Source organism: Anabrus simplex, chromosome 1 (assembly GCF_040414725.1).
Source record: "Anabrus simplex isolate iqAnaSimp1 chromosome 1, ASM4041472v1, whole genome shotgun sequence".
NCBI lineage: Eukaryota > Metazoa > Arthropoda > Insecta > Orthoptera > Tettigoniidae > Anabrus > Anabrus simplex.
The window spans coordinates 493,711,252-493,729,867 of NC_090265.1; positions in this window are offsets into that span (position 1 = coordinate 493,711,252).

Genomic DNA, 18,616 nt, shown 5'->3' on the forward strand with positions numbered 1-18,616 from the left:
AAATACAAATAATAATAATTAGAAGAAGTTCAACATCATGTGACAGTGTGGAGGAGCGCAGCGTGGCAATTGGTAGAATAGAAATTACTTGGAGGGTGATCGAACTATCTAACCCATTCCTACTGATTTAAAAATAAGCAGTCCAAACAACACAAGTTTTTTATTCTTGTTGAAAGGCACTGTGCTATTGCGGGGGTAATGGAGCTACATTTGTTATGCAATGTATTTGTATGCTGCTTTGATATTTATACTTGACGCGCTCCGTGGAGTTCACATTTTGTTTTAGACCAGACCAGATTTAGAAGTAGGATAATATCTGCGATTATTGATTGCTGTCATTCCGTGCACTGGCCTATATATATTATTGCATGTCATACCAATGCTCATGATTCCTGTATGTATTATAATTATTGCAGGAATGTTATGGCTTTGTTATAATGCTTGCGCTGAGTGTCTGTTTTCTTTATGTCTTATGACACCAGACGGATTTTCGCAGCTAATATTACACGCGCTCCTATATTGAATTGTATGTAAATATTAGAAATATACGGGTACTAGTAGCTACGAATGCATTCTGTTGTTTAGTCGAATCTGTGAATTTCGTAGCTTAGTGAATGTTAGAAGCGAAAAATAGGTTTCATATTGAAAATAGACCAAGATATAACATATAGACAAATTAGTTGACAGGTACGCCGCAACACAGCGCGCTATATTTCTCACAGTAGTTTTCGTCACAGTCGCACTAGTTAAGACCTTCTCTTATTGGACAGCCTGTAAGTTGGATCACTGAATCATTGGATCATTTATTTGGCATTATACCATAAAGGGCAATAACCTTTGTCATAATACATTAATACGAAGGGCGTACTATATTGCTTTACACTTTATCTTTTTTTACTCAAATGAAGTACATTTCAGATCAGTTGTTACGTCCATCTACTGAAAATAATGTCCTTGAAACTGTATGCACTTTTGCCATCGATGTGTCAGTATCTCCAGACCTTCCTGGAAACATTCTTTCGGAGTGCTGCGTACCCACGCCTTGACAGTTGTGTCCAATTCTGCAAAATCCGCAAAATGGCGACCACGCAGAGGTTTCTTCATGCTCACGAACTGGTGATTATTACTTGGTGCGAAATCGGGAGAGTATGGTGGGTGTGACAGCACCGCGAATCCCATTTGATCAATGGCAGCGTTGGTCTCTCGGCTAGTGTAGGGCCGGGCATTGTCATTTTGCAGAAGCACCCTTGTAGCCCTTTTTCCCGGTCGCTTATTTTGAATGGCAAGACGAAAGGGCTGAAGGTTTGCCACATATGCTGCACTGTTAACCGTGGTCCCAAGTTCTATCCAATCAATGAGGATGATGCCTTTTCTGTCCCAGAAAACTGTCGCCATTCACTTCTCAAATGATGTCATGATCGACAATTCCTTGGCGGTGGACTGCCCCTATGCTTCCATTGCATCGATTTTTGTTTGTTTATCTCATCACCAGTCACAAGCCTACGCATGCAGTCGGCTGAATATCAATCATGGCGTTGCAAACGTTCTCTGCACACGCCTCTGCTTTTCGTCTGCTGACAAGAGTCTAGGCACCCACGTGGATGACACCTTCCCCAACTGTAAGTGGCCGTGCACGATCCACTGCAGGGTGTTTCGGCTAATACCCGTGGCTGGATACATTTCCGTAAATGTGATGCATTTTTTCCCTTGGATGGCCTGTTCGACCCGGACAATGTTGGCTATTGTTGACACTGTAAGATTCCTTCCAGAACTGGCTCCCTTATCCATCGATGTGCACCCTGTTTTCTAACATCCCACGCAGTTTTAAACAGTTTTCCGTGACGGCACATGTTCTCCACAGACTGCCACCAAGCGTCGATAAATTTCAATCAATCAATCAATACTGATCTGCATTTAGGGCAGTCGCCCAGGTGGCAGATTCCCTATCTGTTGTTTTCCTAGCCTTATCTTAAATGATTTCAATAACATTGGAAATGTATTGAACACCTCCCTTGGTAAGTTATTCCAATCCCTAACTGCCCTTCCTATAAATGAATATTTGCCCCAGCTTGTCCTCTTGAATTCCAACTTTACCTTCATATTGTGAAATTTCCTATTTTTAAAGACGCTTAAACTTCTTGTAATTCAACATATTTCTGCAGTGGTCACGCTTTCTTGCCGTAGGAATCTAGTCGTATGGCGCTGTCCCTGACGGTTGCTTTCCCTATTGTCTGCTCCTACGCTGACAGTGTTGTTATGAAATGGCTATGGCGAGTGCATTCGTTAGCCTCTGTGCGTGTGCTGCTACCAAACGGAGGCACAGGACAAGAGTTACACGCCATCACTTCAAAAGTGAAATCTGAACCATACCCGGGCGTAAAAAATAATATGTAAAACAATATAGTACGCCCCTCGTATATACAGATACAGATATACACCATATAAACTAAGCGAGCTTACTCCAACGATTAAACGATATACACCTCCAAAATCTTACATACCAAGAACACAATTATACTAAAGTAAATTGACAGATATGCAACTAAAAACAAATTAATTATATTGTAAATAAATTCCATGCTCTCAGTCAGTCAATCTCGGCCTTGAACCCTAGTAACAACTGGAAGAAGACTCCCGTTCATTTCAATTCGCAGCAGCCATTCAATGGAATCAGAACAATATAAAAAAATATTAAAAGTTACCCCATAAATCCAGTTACACATATTCAGTGGCGAAGAGGGAATTAAGTAAGGAGGTAGACAGAGATATTTTATTTAAGCTATTTTAATCAGGCGAACAAATGCTTATGTCATCCGGGAAATTGGAATACAAGTAAGTCTATTCCAAGTTATGTACCAGAGAATCATGCAATTCTTCAGTCACATTATGACAAGAGAGGATGACACCCTGGGAAAATTAATTGTCCACGGAAAAGCTTCTGGCACAAGGACACTAGGACGGGTCGTGAAAAGATGGGTTGATCAAATAAGGGAGATCATGGTCCGGAAAACGCAAGTACCTACGTATAGAATGGTATCAGCTTATAAAAGAAACAACAAATTCCTTGGGTCACGATAATCAGTCATGAGTGGAACGATTGGAGAGAGAGAATAAGTTTATATATGGAATCCTGTTTTCGACGAATGCAGATCTGTATTCAATATTATATTGAGGGAACCAGAAAGTGTGTTGTGCTCAAAAAAGTCAATTTTCGTTTTTGACTTAAAAATCTCCATCTTTCGTGAAGAATTTGGTGTATTAGTTTTTATGCTGAAGTTATATTTGAGGCAATAAAATTAAGGTTAAACATAACTCTTCACACTGAATATCAGTAGATGACTGCTACCAGTCAAACATTCTTTTTGGATGTTCCTAAGTCATATTCTTTGAAATTTTGTGTACTTTATTCTCCGAAACTACAGCATAACTGTATTTGAAACTTGGTAGTCTCTTAGACACTATATAGATCTGCATGTGGAAGTAAATTTAATCAGATATCTTGATTAGTTCGTGGAGGCCAGCTTGAAGAGTATTAAAAATTTTACAGAAAATTTCAGTTTTTCATTAGGATATAAAAATAATAATTTCTCAACTCCTGTAAATTATATGATAATAATTTTACTTCAGCAGCTCAAAAATGTTTATATATAATGCATACAAACTTTCTTGGGTCTGGTTTGAGTATTTCCTCAGAAAAGGGTACCTCAGTTAAGGGAAGTTTTTACTTTTAAAATATATTATTTTCATAATGTTGTCCTGACACAAAATTTTAAACAGAGAAGTTTCATATTCAGCCCAAATAATAATGAATGAATTCTGAATATATCAATAGATCGTTCAAGGAAATACCTCTTTTAGTTTCTGAGATATGAAACTAAACATCGGAAGATATATTTTTCTATCGTTTCACGCTTCCCAGTTCCCTTAATGGCTCCGTAACTAAGACGAACCCTATAACAACCTATAACCTCGCGTGCACTCGTTTTAATTTTAAATATAGGCCAAATAGGCAGCGGTAGTTGTCAAATAACCAAATAGAATAAAAGAATAGCAATATTTTTCATTGTTATGTAGATTTATTAAGAGAAATAAGAAATAAATAGATTTTCGTAGAAGTAACTTGAACAATATTCTTATAAATGAGTTCAATCCACCTGTCCTTCATTTGAGCAAATATATCGAATACTTTCGTCTTGAAGTCAGGCGTCTTGTTAAGATGCCACAGCAGTTCCTTCTCTATAGCTAGCGTTCCCAAGTTAGACAGTCATCGACTTCATTAAATAGGTTTTAATTCGTTTGAAGGCACTCATAGCGCGTGGCCTCTGGGGAGACCTGGTGCACGTCTTTCAATTTGACGCCATATGATGAATTCTAATGATGAAAATGGCACACTCAATCAGCCCCATAGAACTGGAATTAACCAATTGAGGTTAAAACCCCGACGCGGCCGGGAATCGAATCCGGGATTCTCCGGACCAAAGGCCAGCGCGCAAACCATTTAGCTACGGAGGCGGACAGAGCATTCCCTAGAAACTGTCGTTAACGGAATATACAGCATCAAGTTAAGCAGTTTTGTTGTTTCCGGATGCACACTCTGGAGTTAATGTTTAAGAACGTAAGCCAATAATTTTGGGGTTATAATACCGTAAATAATATTGGCGGACAAGAAAATGTATGTACTTGAAGTACTTTGAGTTTTCCTTTAACCTACACCACGGCATATATTAGGTGTAACTTGGTTATACTTCGTATTTGAATATTATTTTGTTTTAGACGTGTCATATAAGAAAGTAAATTCAAATTAATTAATAATGTTATTATTCAAACATGGCGCCTGCCGATCGTGTTGCTTCTCAAGATGTTGAGAATTTTCAGAAATGTAATAGTTTAATGGAAAGTAGTGAATGCATAGAATTTAAAGGCGGGAAGAAGAAGGTGTCAAATGCCAGTGGAAGTTTGGATCAGGATATAGGCCAAAGGGATAATAATTCGCGAAGTGTTCGTGTATGTGACGCACGCATCGTGCATGCGGAAGCGGAAAAGTGTGCTGACTGTGTTAATTTATTATCCGAACTGGCCTCAAGGGATTCAATTTTTCGAATGTTAAGGGAAGACATTGAAACTATTAAACGTAATAGACTTAGTTTAAATGGTGTGACTGAAGTGCAAAGTGAGACATGGTCAGAAGTAATTACGAGGAGTTGCAACAGTAGGCCTAAGACTAATCATGATCGGGGCATAGGCCTAGGTATTGAATTAAGGAATAAGTTCCAGGTCATTGAATCAATTACCTCTTGTGAAGAAGAATGTGTAAAGATTAATAACGTCCCAGCCATTACAAGGAAGCCTGCACTGGGATTGAGGAAGTCAAAACTGTAAGGTAGTTGTGTACGGGGATAGGCATGGTCGGGGTATTGCTGTCGAACTTGGTGATATGCTACCGGGGACTGAAGTTGTAGGTTTTGTCAAGCCAGGTGCTCTGTTCAAAGAGGTTCTTAAGTCAGATATGGAAGAGATGGGAACACTTAATGAGAATGTCTACGTGGTTATTATGGCAGGGACGAATGATATTGTTAGAAATGAAGCAGCAAGTGTGATTTCTGTGGTGAAGAATGTACATTGCGAATTACAGACCACAAATGTAATATTATGTAATATTCCACATCGACATGATTTAATTGAATGGTGTTTCGTAAATAAGTTAGTTGATGATACAAACAGGCGGCTACAGAAGATTGTCAAATACTTTCAAAATACAGATATAATTGATATGAGCAATACGGATGGAGGATATTTCACAAATCATGGCATGCACCTTAGCAGAAGAAGGAAAAAGCAGCTATATAATATGATAAGGAAAAAATACAACAGACCCCAGGAACAACTATAATGAATAATGCCATACCATTGCTGTTCGGTAAAGATGAGAAATTACAGAACCTTTGCAGGTAATGAAAGTAAGAAGAGTTGAGGTAGTAGTTGAGGTGAGTGCTACCACTAAAGAAGGATGCTCAGGACAAGAAAATCAGCTGAAAGGGATTAATGTGATTCTACCACAATCATCAGAGACAGCAATACCAGAAAGCACCGAGTACCCAGGGAAAACTCGCGAGGAAACCATTGACCTCGTCATAGCAGTCACTTGGATGAACGAGGGGAGGAGTTACTTGAGAAGTTGGATGTTGGAGCAACACAAGGACAAACTGAAGGAGGGCAAGCTAAACAACCATAAATAAGAACGTCAAGTAGGACAAAGAAACGACCAGTGTTACTAGAGCAGGATTTTTTAAGGTAAAAGGTAGCAATAGTAATAATCTAAAGGGAGAGCTAGATTTGTTCCACCAGAATTTCAAACTTTAAGAAATAAAATTCTAAGTATGGAGGTTCTATTGGCACATTACCTACAAGGGTATGATGTTTTATGTTTAACTGAACATTGATTGATAGAGGATGAAATTTCAAACTTTGTATTAGAAGGTTATGCTCTTGCAAGTAAGTTTTGTAGAAAGAAAATGAAATGTGGAGGTTCATGTATATATGTGAATATTAAGATCAAATGTAAGCAGTTGGATAAATTTAAATATCTGAATGTAGAGGAGCATTTCGAGGCTAGCTTTATTGAAATCGTGGATTAAAAGTTAATACATATGCATTTATAGAAATCCTTCTTGTAATGCTGAAACTTTTTGTAATAATATTGAAGTTATTTTAGATGACCTGCAGAATAAGAACAAAAATGTAATAATCACTGGCGACTTTAATGTAGATTTTTAGGGAATTATGGTGGGCGAGATAAGTAAAGGCTAGACATGTTGCTTTCCTTATATGGTCTAAAGGCAGTTGTAAATCAACCAACTAGAATATCTGGGGATAAAATGTCAGCAGTAGATCAAATTGTATTGAATGAGGAAATGTGGAATTATGAAATAGAACTTCATGATACAGGTTTTTCAGATCATTTTGCTCAAATTGTGCATCTAAATTTTAGCGTAGCAGGGAACCATAATTTAAACAATAATAATGTCTTTTACAGGGAAACTAGAATGTGTAAAAAGGAAAATATTTCATATTTTAACCAGTTATTGGCCACGGATACTTGGGAGAGTGTATATAGAAATAACTTAACTAATGAGGGCTTCAGTGAGTTTTTGGGTTTGTTAAACTATTATTATCAAGTGGCAATACCAGTCAAAATGGTAATTGTAAAGAACTATAGGAATGGGTGGATTACAACAGGAATTAGAAATTCATGTAGACGATTAAGGTTTTTAAGCAATAGTGTGAAAGGGAGTAACACCTCATCTGAATTGAAGGATTTTTATAAGAACATATATCAAGAAGTTTTGAAAGGTGCCAAGAGATTGCATAATGAAAATGGGCTAAAAACACTAAAACAGTTCTAAATGTATGTGGAACATTATAAAAAGGGAGAAAGGTACTCTAGTTTCATTAAAAGATAATACTACTCTTACAAATGCAGGGAAGGACGACAGTGATCCATAAGAAGCTGCAGAAATCTTTAGTAACTATTTTCTAGAAGCAGTTTTGAGGTTAACGAAAAAGTTTGAAACATCAATGACAAGAACAAACTGCAGTTCACAGGACTGCATCATCCATGTTTCTTACTCCTGTGACTGAGCAAGAGATAGAGAAAATAATAAAACATATGAGTAAAGAGAAGTCTTCTGATTTAAATGGTTATTCAAACTACCGTACCTTATTAAATAATGTTACCAATATATAATAAAGCTTCTCTGTTATTTGATAAATTTGTCCCTAACCACTGGAAAATATCGGGACAAATTCAAGGTAACCAAAGTTGTTCCAATACATAAAAAGGGTAGTGAAAAAGATGCTGGTAACTATAGGCCTGACTGTCTTTCTGTATTCTCCAAAATACTGGAAATAATTATGTACGATAGGCTATTATCATTCTTAGAGAAGCATAATATAAATAGCTGGTTGCCAAAATGGCTTTCGTAAAAACAGATCAAGTACCACAGCATTCATTAACTTTATTGAACTGATATATGACACACTAGATGGGAACTGTGCTTGTTTAGGTATTTTCTTAGACTTAACAAAAGCTTTTGTTACAATTGACCACAGCTTGCTTTTAGAAAATTTATGCATGTATGGAGTTCGGCGAATGGCCTATAACTGGTTCAAATCATTTTTAGGGGATATAAGACAGATTGTTGAAATAATATACCGGTACTGATTTGAGCAAAAATATAATTAAGAATGTGTATTCCTGTGCCAGAAACATAAATCACGATGTTACACAGGGGTCGGTTTTAGGAGCATTATTATTTTTTGTATTTATTAATGATATTGTCCAAATTGTCGATGATGTTCAAGGAGTGGAATTAACTTTGCAGATGATATTTCTGTTTTTGTAGCTGATGAAAGTTATGAAGGGTTAGAATTAAAAGCAGGCAATATAGTGAATAATATCCTGAGCTGGGTTGAGGATAATGAATTAATTTTTAGTGAACAGAAATCTTCTGTGATTAGATTTCACCATAAGGTTAATCTAAATATGGAAATTAGTCCAATATCATTTGGAGAGACCATAGTAAAGTACTCATCAACAAAGTTTCTTCCTTGTGGATGGATGAATCATTAACCTGGGAAAACATACAGAGGTTATAGGGAAAAGGCTTAGTAGAATTTATTCTTGATAATATCTTTGAAAAAATTTTAATTTAGAGGCTTGCCGAATTATGTATTTTGCATATGTCCATCCCATACTAACCTATGGAATCATTTAATGGGGGAATTCACGATATAAAGTCATATTTAAGTTACAAAAAATACAATAATCAGTGGAATGGCCGGTGTCAGCAGGAGGACACGTTGCAAGGAATACTTTAAACTTTATTTTATTTTATCATTGCCTAGCCTTTATATTTTCCTTACACTTGTATATATGTCCGACTCGTTGGCTGAATGATCAGCGTGCGGGCCTTCAGTTCAGAGGGTCTCGGGTTCGTTTCCCGGTCGGGTCGGGGATTTTAACCTTAATTGGTTAATTCCAATGGCTCGGGGACAGGGTGTGTAGAAATCATTCTGGTTGGGCCCTCATCTTCACAGACGTGCAGGTCGCCTAATATAGCCGTCTACTAGAAAAAGACCTGCACCAGGCCTCTCCGGAGGCCTTACGCCATTTATTTACTTGTATACATGAAAGAGAATATAAACAGTTTCACCATAAACTCCGATGTGCATAGGTGTAATACTAGAAATATACACAGTCTGCACATAGAACCACACAAAACTAAGCTATATGAATCAAGTTTGAGTTAATATAATCAGAGTTATTTAATAAAATGCCAGACTACAAAACCATGTTCAAAATTTAAGAAAGAATTATTCAAATTTCTTTCTAACCATCGTTTTTATTCTATTGAAGAATACTTAGCTCTTGAAAATTAACTTATATATCACCTTTTTTTAAAAATCTGTGCCTCTATACCACATTGTATATTTCTCTTTATTGCTCATGGAATGTATATTATTATTATTTTATCCTTTGTGACTGTAAATATGATTATTGACGTGTCGCATATCATTGTATGTTCATTTGGATGAAATATAATACAATACATTAAAAGCATGTCTGTGATAGTAGCTCATACGAGCACTGTTATAACCGAGATCCAAATACTAGCCAAAGAGAGCAAGAACAGACCCTGGTAAGTCTGTCTACTGGGCGGAGAAATCTCGCTATAGGAAAGTCATAGTTCCACAGTCAACACCTACAGATAGCGTTAGTGCTGCTCTATCTGAAAGCTTTTACAATCAATACACACTAATGGACAGCGTCTACTTTCGCCTACGTGCTTCGTGTAACTGGCGAGAACCCTAGCATTGCCGAAGAGAGATGAAAATAAGTGAAGCGGGGAATACCATAATGTGACGAATGTGATTAACGTTCTAAAAATAATTGAATTAACTAGACAATATTCGTTCATAAAATGTTAAGGGTACATGCTGTCTACCCTGTCTTCCCTGCACATAATGCGTTTATATAACGGAAATACGGCATAAGACAATACCGAAACTGAAGATATAGAAACTTAGGAATTAACACTCTAAGTTAGTGTAGACCGCTCCAGTCCTCTTCAAAGCTGTCTACAATGGAGTACCATGACTCTACCAAGAGTCATTTATAAAGAAGATGTTTAAAAATGTTAATGGGAGCTGACGGAATTCTTGAGCTATTTTATTACATAGGGATACACTTAACACCCTCTTATATTTTTGAGTTTGCTTTAACGTACACCACGGCATATCGAGATAAGATGACCTGATACCGTAAGTACCGTATATATGATGCTCCGACACACTGGAAAATCATTACTGGGCTTAGTCCTGATAATATGAGAAAGTTATATACACATAAATTGATTACTGTTAAGATGGACAGCTAAATGAATAGTGGTTTACAGCAAGTGGAAGGTGGGACATCAGCAATGGTGTGAATAGCTTTCTTTTGCAACTTCAAAATATCACCTACGTGCGCGCTGTTTCCAAGGAATATTAGACAATACCCAAAAATATGCAGAACACACATATCCTTTAGGTACTACTTGCATCAGATAACGGAGTAAGTTTACTACTCGGGATAATCTAAAGCCTGCTGCATACGATCAAATGTTGGTGAAATTCAAGACTTAACAAGAATAGTCAATACTTCATAATTTATATTTCAAATCACTTTCAATACCTGCCAAATCATGATAAGTCTTCAAAAGTCTTGAAAGTGAATTAGAATATGTTCTAATCGATCAAAGAATTACGATGTCTAGAACAGAATTCGAGAATTCGACTATTAACGATTCAGGCTATGCCGCTAGGCATGATTGAAGTGCCGTGACAGGAATCAAAACAACAAATTGTGTTCTTCATGACCGAGGGATGAAAAATTGAAATGGCGTATGGCTTTTAGTGCCGGGAGAGTCCGAAAACATTTTCGGGTCGCCAGCTGCAGGTCTTTTGATTTGATCGCCGTAGGCGACCTGAGGTTCATGATGAGGATGAAATAATGACGAAGACGACACAAACATCTAGCCCTCGAGCCATCGAAATTAACCAATAATGGTTACAATTCCAGACCCTGCCAGGAATCGAACCTGGGAACTCTGTGACCAAAAGCCAGCACGCTAACCATTTAGCCACGGAGCCGGCCGCCGAGGGATGTTGTATCTGTATTAATCGCTAAGTATGAGGCTCATTCAGTGGATTCAGTAGAGTACCAAACTAAAATTAATAAAACGGTAGCGTACGAGGCGATTGCAGGGAAAATATCTCAAGGAAATGGACAGATTTTATGTTTATTACGGTACGATGACCTAGAAGTAAACACTGTCACCAATAACCGATTTATGATAATCTTTGCATATTATTATTATTATTATTATTATTATTATTATTATTATTATTATTATTATTATTATTATTATTATTATTATTATTATTATTATGGAATTCTTAATATTTGTTCATGTAATGAAATATGAACTTCCATTGCATTGCAGTCGTTTTATTCAATTAATATGAGGAAATGAAATATAACATAAGCTCTGTAAATTGTGTTATGGCAGTAAATACACAGCAAAAAATACGTTGAAAATAACCCGATTGGTAAAACTTCACCTAACCCTCACCAGTATAAATAATTTAATAACATGCCTGGCGGTGGCGCGAATGGAGTCTGTCAGTGGTTGAACATTAGCCCAATGAAACTCTACTCCCATAATTCAAGACAGTGAGAGGTTATGACCAATTTAGGCGGTATAACCAGACCTAAAATTATGAAGGAATGTTATGGATTCACTAATCGTTGTTGTAGTCGGGAGGAAGAATGGAAAGAATAATCATATGTAATTGATAACAATAATAAAATCTCGCTGTCTACCAGCCAAGATTAATAATATCAATAACAAGGAGAAGAAAGAACATTTTAGAATTTTCCAGGGCTAGCCATAGAGAAATTTTTAATCTCGTCACTGTAAAGCATAGCTTGCGCTGATGTCACTCCTGTAATTCATGGGACAAAAATTATAGAAAAAGAATTTTGGACAGGAGAAAAAATAACCATTACGTTTTGTCCGGAGAAAACGAATCATGTTAATTGTAAAAGTGAACACAGTGATGTGTACATTGCGCTGATACCAAGAAGCCTAAAGGTGTTTCGCGGCGCTAGCCTGGGGGCTTACGCTCCCGGACTCCCTCTGCTTGATCACAGTCCAATGGATTGTCACTAGACGGACCTAACCTATTCGGACCAATGGTTTATTCAAAAGCCGGACCTAACCTATCCAGTCGAATGATTTTATCACTAGCTGGGTGAGGAAGTGCTGCACTAACTGAACTTTTGTCGGATTAATAATAATAATAATAATAATAATAATAATAATAATAATAATAATAATAATAATAATTGAAATGGTCCAGGGCTAGGCATTATGCTTCGTCCAAGGGAAAATAAGAGTAAAGGTTTTTTGTCAAATTTGACCACTGCAAATTATAGATTGCGCTGATGCCATTCTTATAATCGATATGAGGGAAATTGTGAAAATAATAATAGCAACATCTTTTCTACAGGAGAAATGAAATCATCTGTGATCGTTCTATAGCAAGCCACATTTTTCTGAAAAGTAATACTAATTGTCCAGGGTAGACGAATGCTGAAAAATTATTTCATAGATACATAGACAATGTATAACGTGCCATGCGTAGGAAGAAGGAGATTTACACCAAATTATAACATACCTTATTGGAGAGCAAGCAAAGAACATTAAACGACAACAAATACTCAAACTTACTCTTGAAATCAGTAATTTAGACATCAGCCTCCACACGGAACAACATCCATATTTAACAACAGCATGTTTATTACCATAGCAACAACGAATGTATTTATGACCGTAGCGACTAACCACGAATAGATTAAACAGCGCGGCCAAAGTGGTACTGGGAAATAGGAACTAAGTTAAGTTGGTACCAGGAACTAATTACACCACATCAATTGGTACCATTCGCCAAGAACCTACTTACGTCCCCAGTGACAAATGAACATTAAACAGCGGTTCCTGCGCTGGTGAGGGTTATGTTAAGTTTTACCACCTCATTAATATTTTCCTCGTACAAATTATGGATGATTGCGTGTTTCTCTCATTTTTAAGAACGTATCCCACTGCTACTCCAAGAACCACAACTGCCTTTTATCAAAACAGTTAATGATTTCGCAAACATGTCTTATTTAATCAGAAAGAATACTTCCCAGAGCTTACTAAAACACATGCCCAGCTGACTGGTCTGTAGCTGTCCGCTTTATGTTAGTGGAATTAGTCACCCTTTCTCTCGTACACTGGGACTACTATTGCAACACTCCATTCATTTGGTATACAGTAGCTCCTTCATGTAAAAAGTAATCAAATAATATATATGGCATATATGGCAATATATCTCAACCCGTAGCCTTTAATATATCTCCAGAAATATTATCAACCCCAGATGCCTTCCCAGCTTTAAACTTTTGTATCTTTTTATACATGTCTTTATTATCATAGGTAAATTTTAGTATTTCACTAATATTGATTGCTTCCAACATCAGAACTTTATCTTTATATCCAACTGCCATTACAGAGTGCTGAATGAATATTTCTGCCTTCTGTAAGCCTCCGCATATACACTCCCCTTGTTTATTAATAATCCCTGGAATGTCCTTCCTGGAATCTGCTTCTGCCTTAACGTATCTATGCTTATCCTTCCATTGTTACGTACAATTCATATGGCTGCAAATTACGTTTCTCATCACGTTATCCTTAGCTGAATTTTTCGCTGAATTCAATTTCCTAATAAATTCTTTCAATCTCTCTTTACTTCCACAACAATTCCTAACCATATTTCTTTCTAATCTACACTTCCTTCTTAATCACTTAACATCCCTGTCGTAATATAACTGGTCCTTACTATTTCTTACCGCTTTTAAGGGTACATATTTGTTTCCATACACCTCAGCAATTGGTTTGAACCCATCCCATAGACTGTGTACATTTTTATTTACAATTTTCCACAGATCATAATCGCTTTATTGAAAATTTCGGCATTCCCTCTCATCAGGAATAAGGCATTGCCTAATAGTCCTACTTTTGCGACATTCCTTTCTAACACATTTATTTTCAACTCTGACAAAGGCAGCTCCATGGTCACGTATTACCATCTATCATTTCAGTTTCCCTATGGAACACATCTGGTTTCTTCAGAACCACGTCTAGAATATTGTCCCTCCTTTTTGTACCGTCAATTTCTGATTCAGCTGTCTTTCCCATAATAAAGTATTCATCACTTGTTTGTCTGTCGTTCGCATTCCCTTCCCATTTAACATTTGACAGGTTCAGATCACCCGGTACAATAATATTCCTATCTGTGTCGTTCCCTCATAGCTGATTACCTTATCAAATAATTCTGCATCAGCGTCGCATCTTTGCCAGGTCTGTACACCCCAAAAACTTCAAGTTACCTACTGTCTTCAGAGATGTGTCTTACGCCTAGAATTTTTTGTTCCTCAGCCTTAACCTTTACAAGTTTTCTTTCGTGAGTATAAATACTCCCCTCCTATCGTTCCTAATCTGTCTCTACGATAAACATTTCAGTTCCGTGAGAAAATTTCCGCATTCATAATATCACTTCTCGGAGATGATTCAATTCTGATAAATAAATTTCTATGAAAATAAATTATGTTCCTTTCTTTGAAATATTTATAGAGTTTAACATTAAAAATTTGATGTTATATTTTACTCGATTTTATGCTTTCTAAAATGTTCACCACCGCTCCCTAGTCCACACCGTTTCCCTGAACATCCCTTCTTACAATTCTGGCAAACAAACCCCCTAACTTATATGTACCATTGCAGTTCAAGTGAAGGCCATCTGAACAAAGATTCTTATTTCCTACCCACCCATTAGGATCCACAAATCCCACTCCCAATTTCCCACATATCCATTCCATAAACTCACTGAAGTTCGGCTCCATGGCTAAATGGATAACGTGCTGGCCTTTCGTAACAGGGGTCCCGTGTTAGATTCCCGGCAAGGTTGGGAATTTTTACCTTAATTTGTTAATTCCCCTGGCACGGGGACTGGGTGTATGTGTCTTTTTCAGTATTTCATCCTCATCACGACGCGCAGGTCGCCTACGGACGTCAAATCAAGAGACCTGTACCTGGCGAGCCGAAGTACTCTGACATGCATTCAGTGCCCCTCCTGTACAGTATCCTAGTGATAACAATCTCTGCTTCATTAAACTTTTTCCATGCTGCCGCAACCAGATCCCAAACATTTGTCAACTATATTAGTGTTTTATGATATACTTTTCATGAAGGTCGATAATGAATTTATTAAGAGGAGAGCAAACTGATATGAATAGTCGTATAATAACTATCACTTGTGTGTAGTTATTTGCTAGGCAAGAGACACCTGTAGGGACGACAATATTTTGTTTAATCAGTTGCTGTAATAAAAGTTGACGTTGAGTTTCATAATTCACGCATTGAAACACCGAGTGATTAATATCACTAATTGACTTGTTACAAGGACATATAGGTGAGTAATTTAAGTGAAATCTGAATTTGTACTCCGGAATGAGTGCGTGATTTAAACGGAGTCAACTGATTGTTGTAATATGGCGGCCTGTGTATGTGCCTCTAAACTGCTTCTACGTCGTCCGCCAGGCAGCGTAATAAAGCAGACTCGTTCCCTCGTTGGTAAAGCATTTGAGACTCTTTGCTTGAGGTTGTGTCTGCTTCTGCTATTTGTGAACTGATAGTAGCAGAGTATTGAGAATGCTTCTCAGTTGCGGTTGTTGTAATTTCCATCATGTTTATTACATGCTCAATGCTACTTTGTCCGGAAGGATGTATGATTGGATATACAATACCGGCACTAAACACAATATTATAACGTGTACTTTTTGTGTGAAAAGTGGGATTGTTGGATAAAATGGGTGTTGCGATTTACAAATTTTATCATATTGTTCCGTATTGATACAGCTTAATTAGAACAAATATCAGATTTATTGATCTACTTAATGAATACACTTCACTTTACAGTTTATAAGTGAAAATACATTAATCTTAAATTATTTACGCACAATTTGGCACATGTTTCGTCTTCTGTTTAAGACGTCTTCAGCCCTAGTGTCTCAAAAAATTTGAATCTAATTAAAATACAGAAATATCACTGTCCAATGACTTAAAATTGAATGAGCCAATGTTCTTTCAGTCATGTTTTAAAAAACACTATAATCTATACACTATTTTTTTCTATAATAGTGTCCACCACTTTCTTAGAAAAGATCTTTTACATGTTAAAATTGACCTCATAGCATTATCTTCCACTAATAAATGTTGATTGAGGTTTGACATAGTTTCAGTGTCGAAGCTGAGTTGTAGTATCGGAGGTGCGAGAAAATGGGACATTGTCAACTCTTAAATCATCAACTGGAGAATACTGAAGCTTTCGATCTGATAAAATTCAAGTGACAACCTCTTGAAAGAAATATATATATTAGTGGGTTTGAACTTTCGAAGATAAAAAAAGGTAAGTTCTTGTTGCGATTAAGTGATATGAAATCTTGCCCTCAGTTATTGCTCCTCCCTATGGCGGGATACCATCCGAGACTATCTCTGACCTGTTCCTCACCACACTACTGGGCGTGTTATGTTTCCTCTCGCCTGGGGAACTTGGTTGGGGTATGGAGGAGAAGAACCCAGTATAAATGGGTTTAGCGTTAATAATATTTTAAAAAGTTACAGTAAAACAAAGGTAAGGAACAAAATAGTATTAACACAAAAGAATTGCAAGAACACCAAGTACGCTACATTTACGTTTACAAACCAAGCATTTACCAAATCACAATATTATTCAAGAAACACGACTGTCAGGTTTCATTTTCAACTAAGGATAATAATGTCCCTTTGTTTTTACAACTATAATAATGTAAATCATAGTAAAGAAGATTAATTAGATTCAGGAATTTACAAACTTAAGTGCGATCAATGTCGCGTTAGGTATGTCGATCAAAGAGATAAGAACTTTCATACTAGGTACCAGGTACACTGTAATGCTAATAGACAATAGACACAGGAAATATTCTGCCATGAGTGTCCATATGGGAGATGTGGACCACCAGTATACCAATGTAAATCTGGGCTTGGCCATATTAAAAAAGTACGCAGATGGAGACTGAGGAGCATATATGAAAATATCTATATAGGTTTGGATCTAATTTATAATATGAATGATTTACACGGAATAAAAACCCATTATAAGAATAGCTACCGTCGTTTTTAACATCAAGCAAAATGAATAATTTTAAGTTACCTCCACAGAAGTGAAAACTCCTTCCTTCCATTCTACGTATTGGCGGAACAGTTTTCCCTTCCCCTACTAGCAGGGCTTGTCCTCCTCCCGCCCCCAGCTAAGGTCCACCAGGCGAGAGGAAGTACTGTGGTGAGGAACATACATTGTTTACAATTTTACCACAAAATTCACCTAAATATGCTTATAAACATACCGACTGGATGAAACTCCAGTTACAGGTAGGCTTCTATTCCACTATCTTCTACATTTATTGCGGAATTTTTCAGTGCTTAATGTTAGAGTTGTGTATGTGATTCTTCAGCTAAATATTTATGTATACATTACTGGTCACTTTCCCTTTCTGTGTGTTTGATAGTAGTGGTTTTTATAATTCTTCCTGTTTGAACACACCTCAGGGGCAGGAAGCTGAATGATTCTAATCATGTACTGAATTTCTATATATACCCTGTTTCAGAGCATTTAGTTCTGATATACTGTATTTATTTTCGTATGGTATTTGTATATTGATATGATACCCCATTATCTTGCATATGGTGTGCTCTGCCGTAGTAATAATACAATTCTGGCTCCTCATTTTGTTTTCATAATTCTTCCTGTTTGAACACACCTTAGGGACAGGAAGCTGAATGATGCTAATCATGTATTTCTATATATTCCCTGTTTCAGAGCATTTAATTCTGATATATTTATTTCGTGTGGTACTTAGATATTGATACGATACCCCATTATCTTGCATATGATGTGCTCTGCCGTCTTGCTTTTGAAGAGATTTATTATTTGTCATAATGTCAGCTTTGTGTTAAAATGTCAGTCATTCCCTTACAAGTTAAAGCTGCTTTGAGGTGTGAGGTTATGTTATAAATGATATAGTGTGCCATACGAACTAGGGACATCAGATTATTATTTATAACATAGTAAGTACTTGAAAATAAAAATTTATGTACTATCATGTATTGGGAATGGAAATAGTAGAACTGCATTATAATCGTTGGAATAGGTTGTGAAGGGGGGTGGGGGGCATGTGTACGTTGTAGGGAGGGAGGAGCTGCCGTAAGCATAACCGGATGTGCATCACTAGCCCGGAAGTGACTTCCCTGCTCTATCTGTTGATAATGATAGTTAGGTATTGCACACAATGCGTATTGTGATGCTATCTCTGATTGCGGACTGAACATAACTTGCACCTTCTGGTTTGGCACCGGAATTTATTACTGAGTTTCAT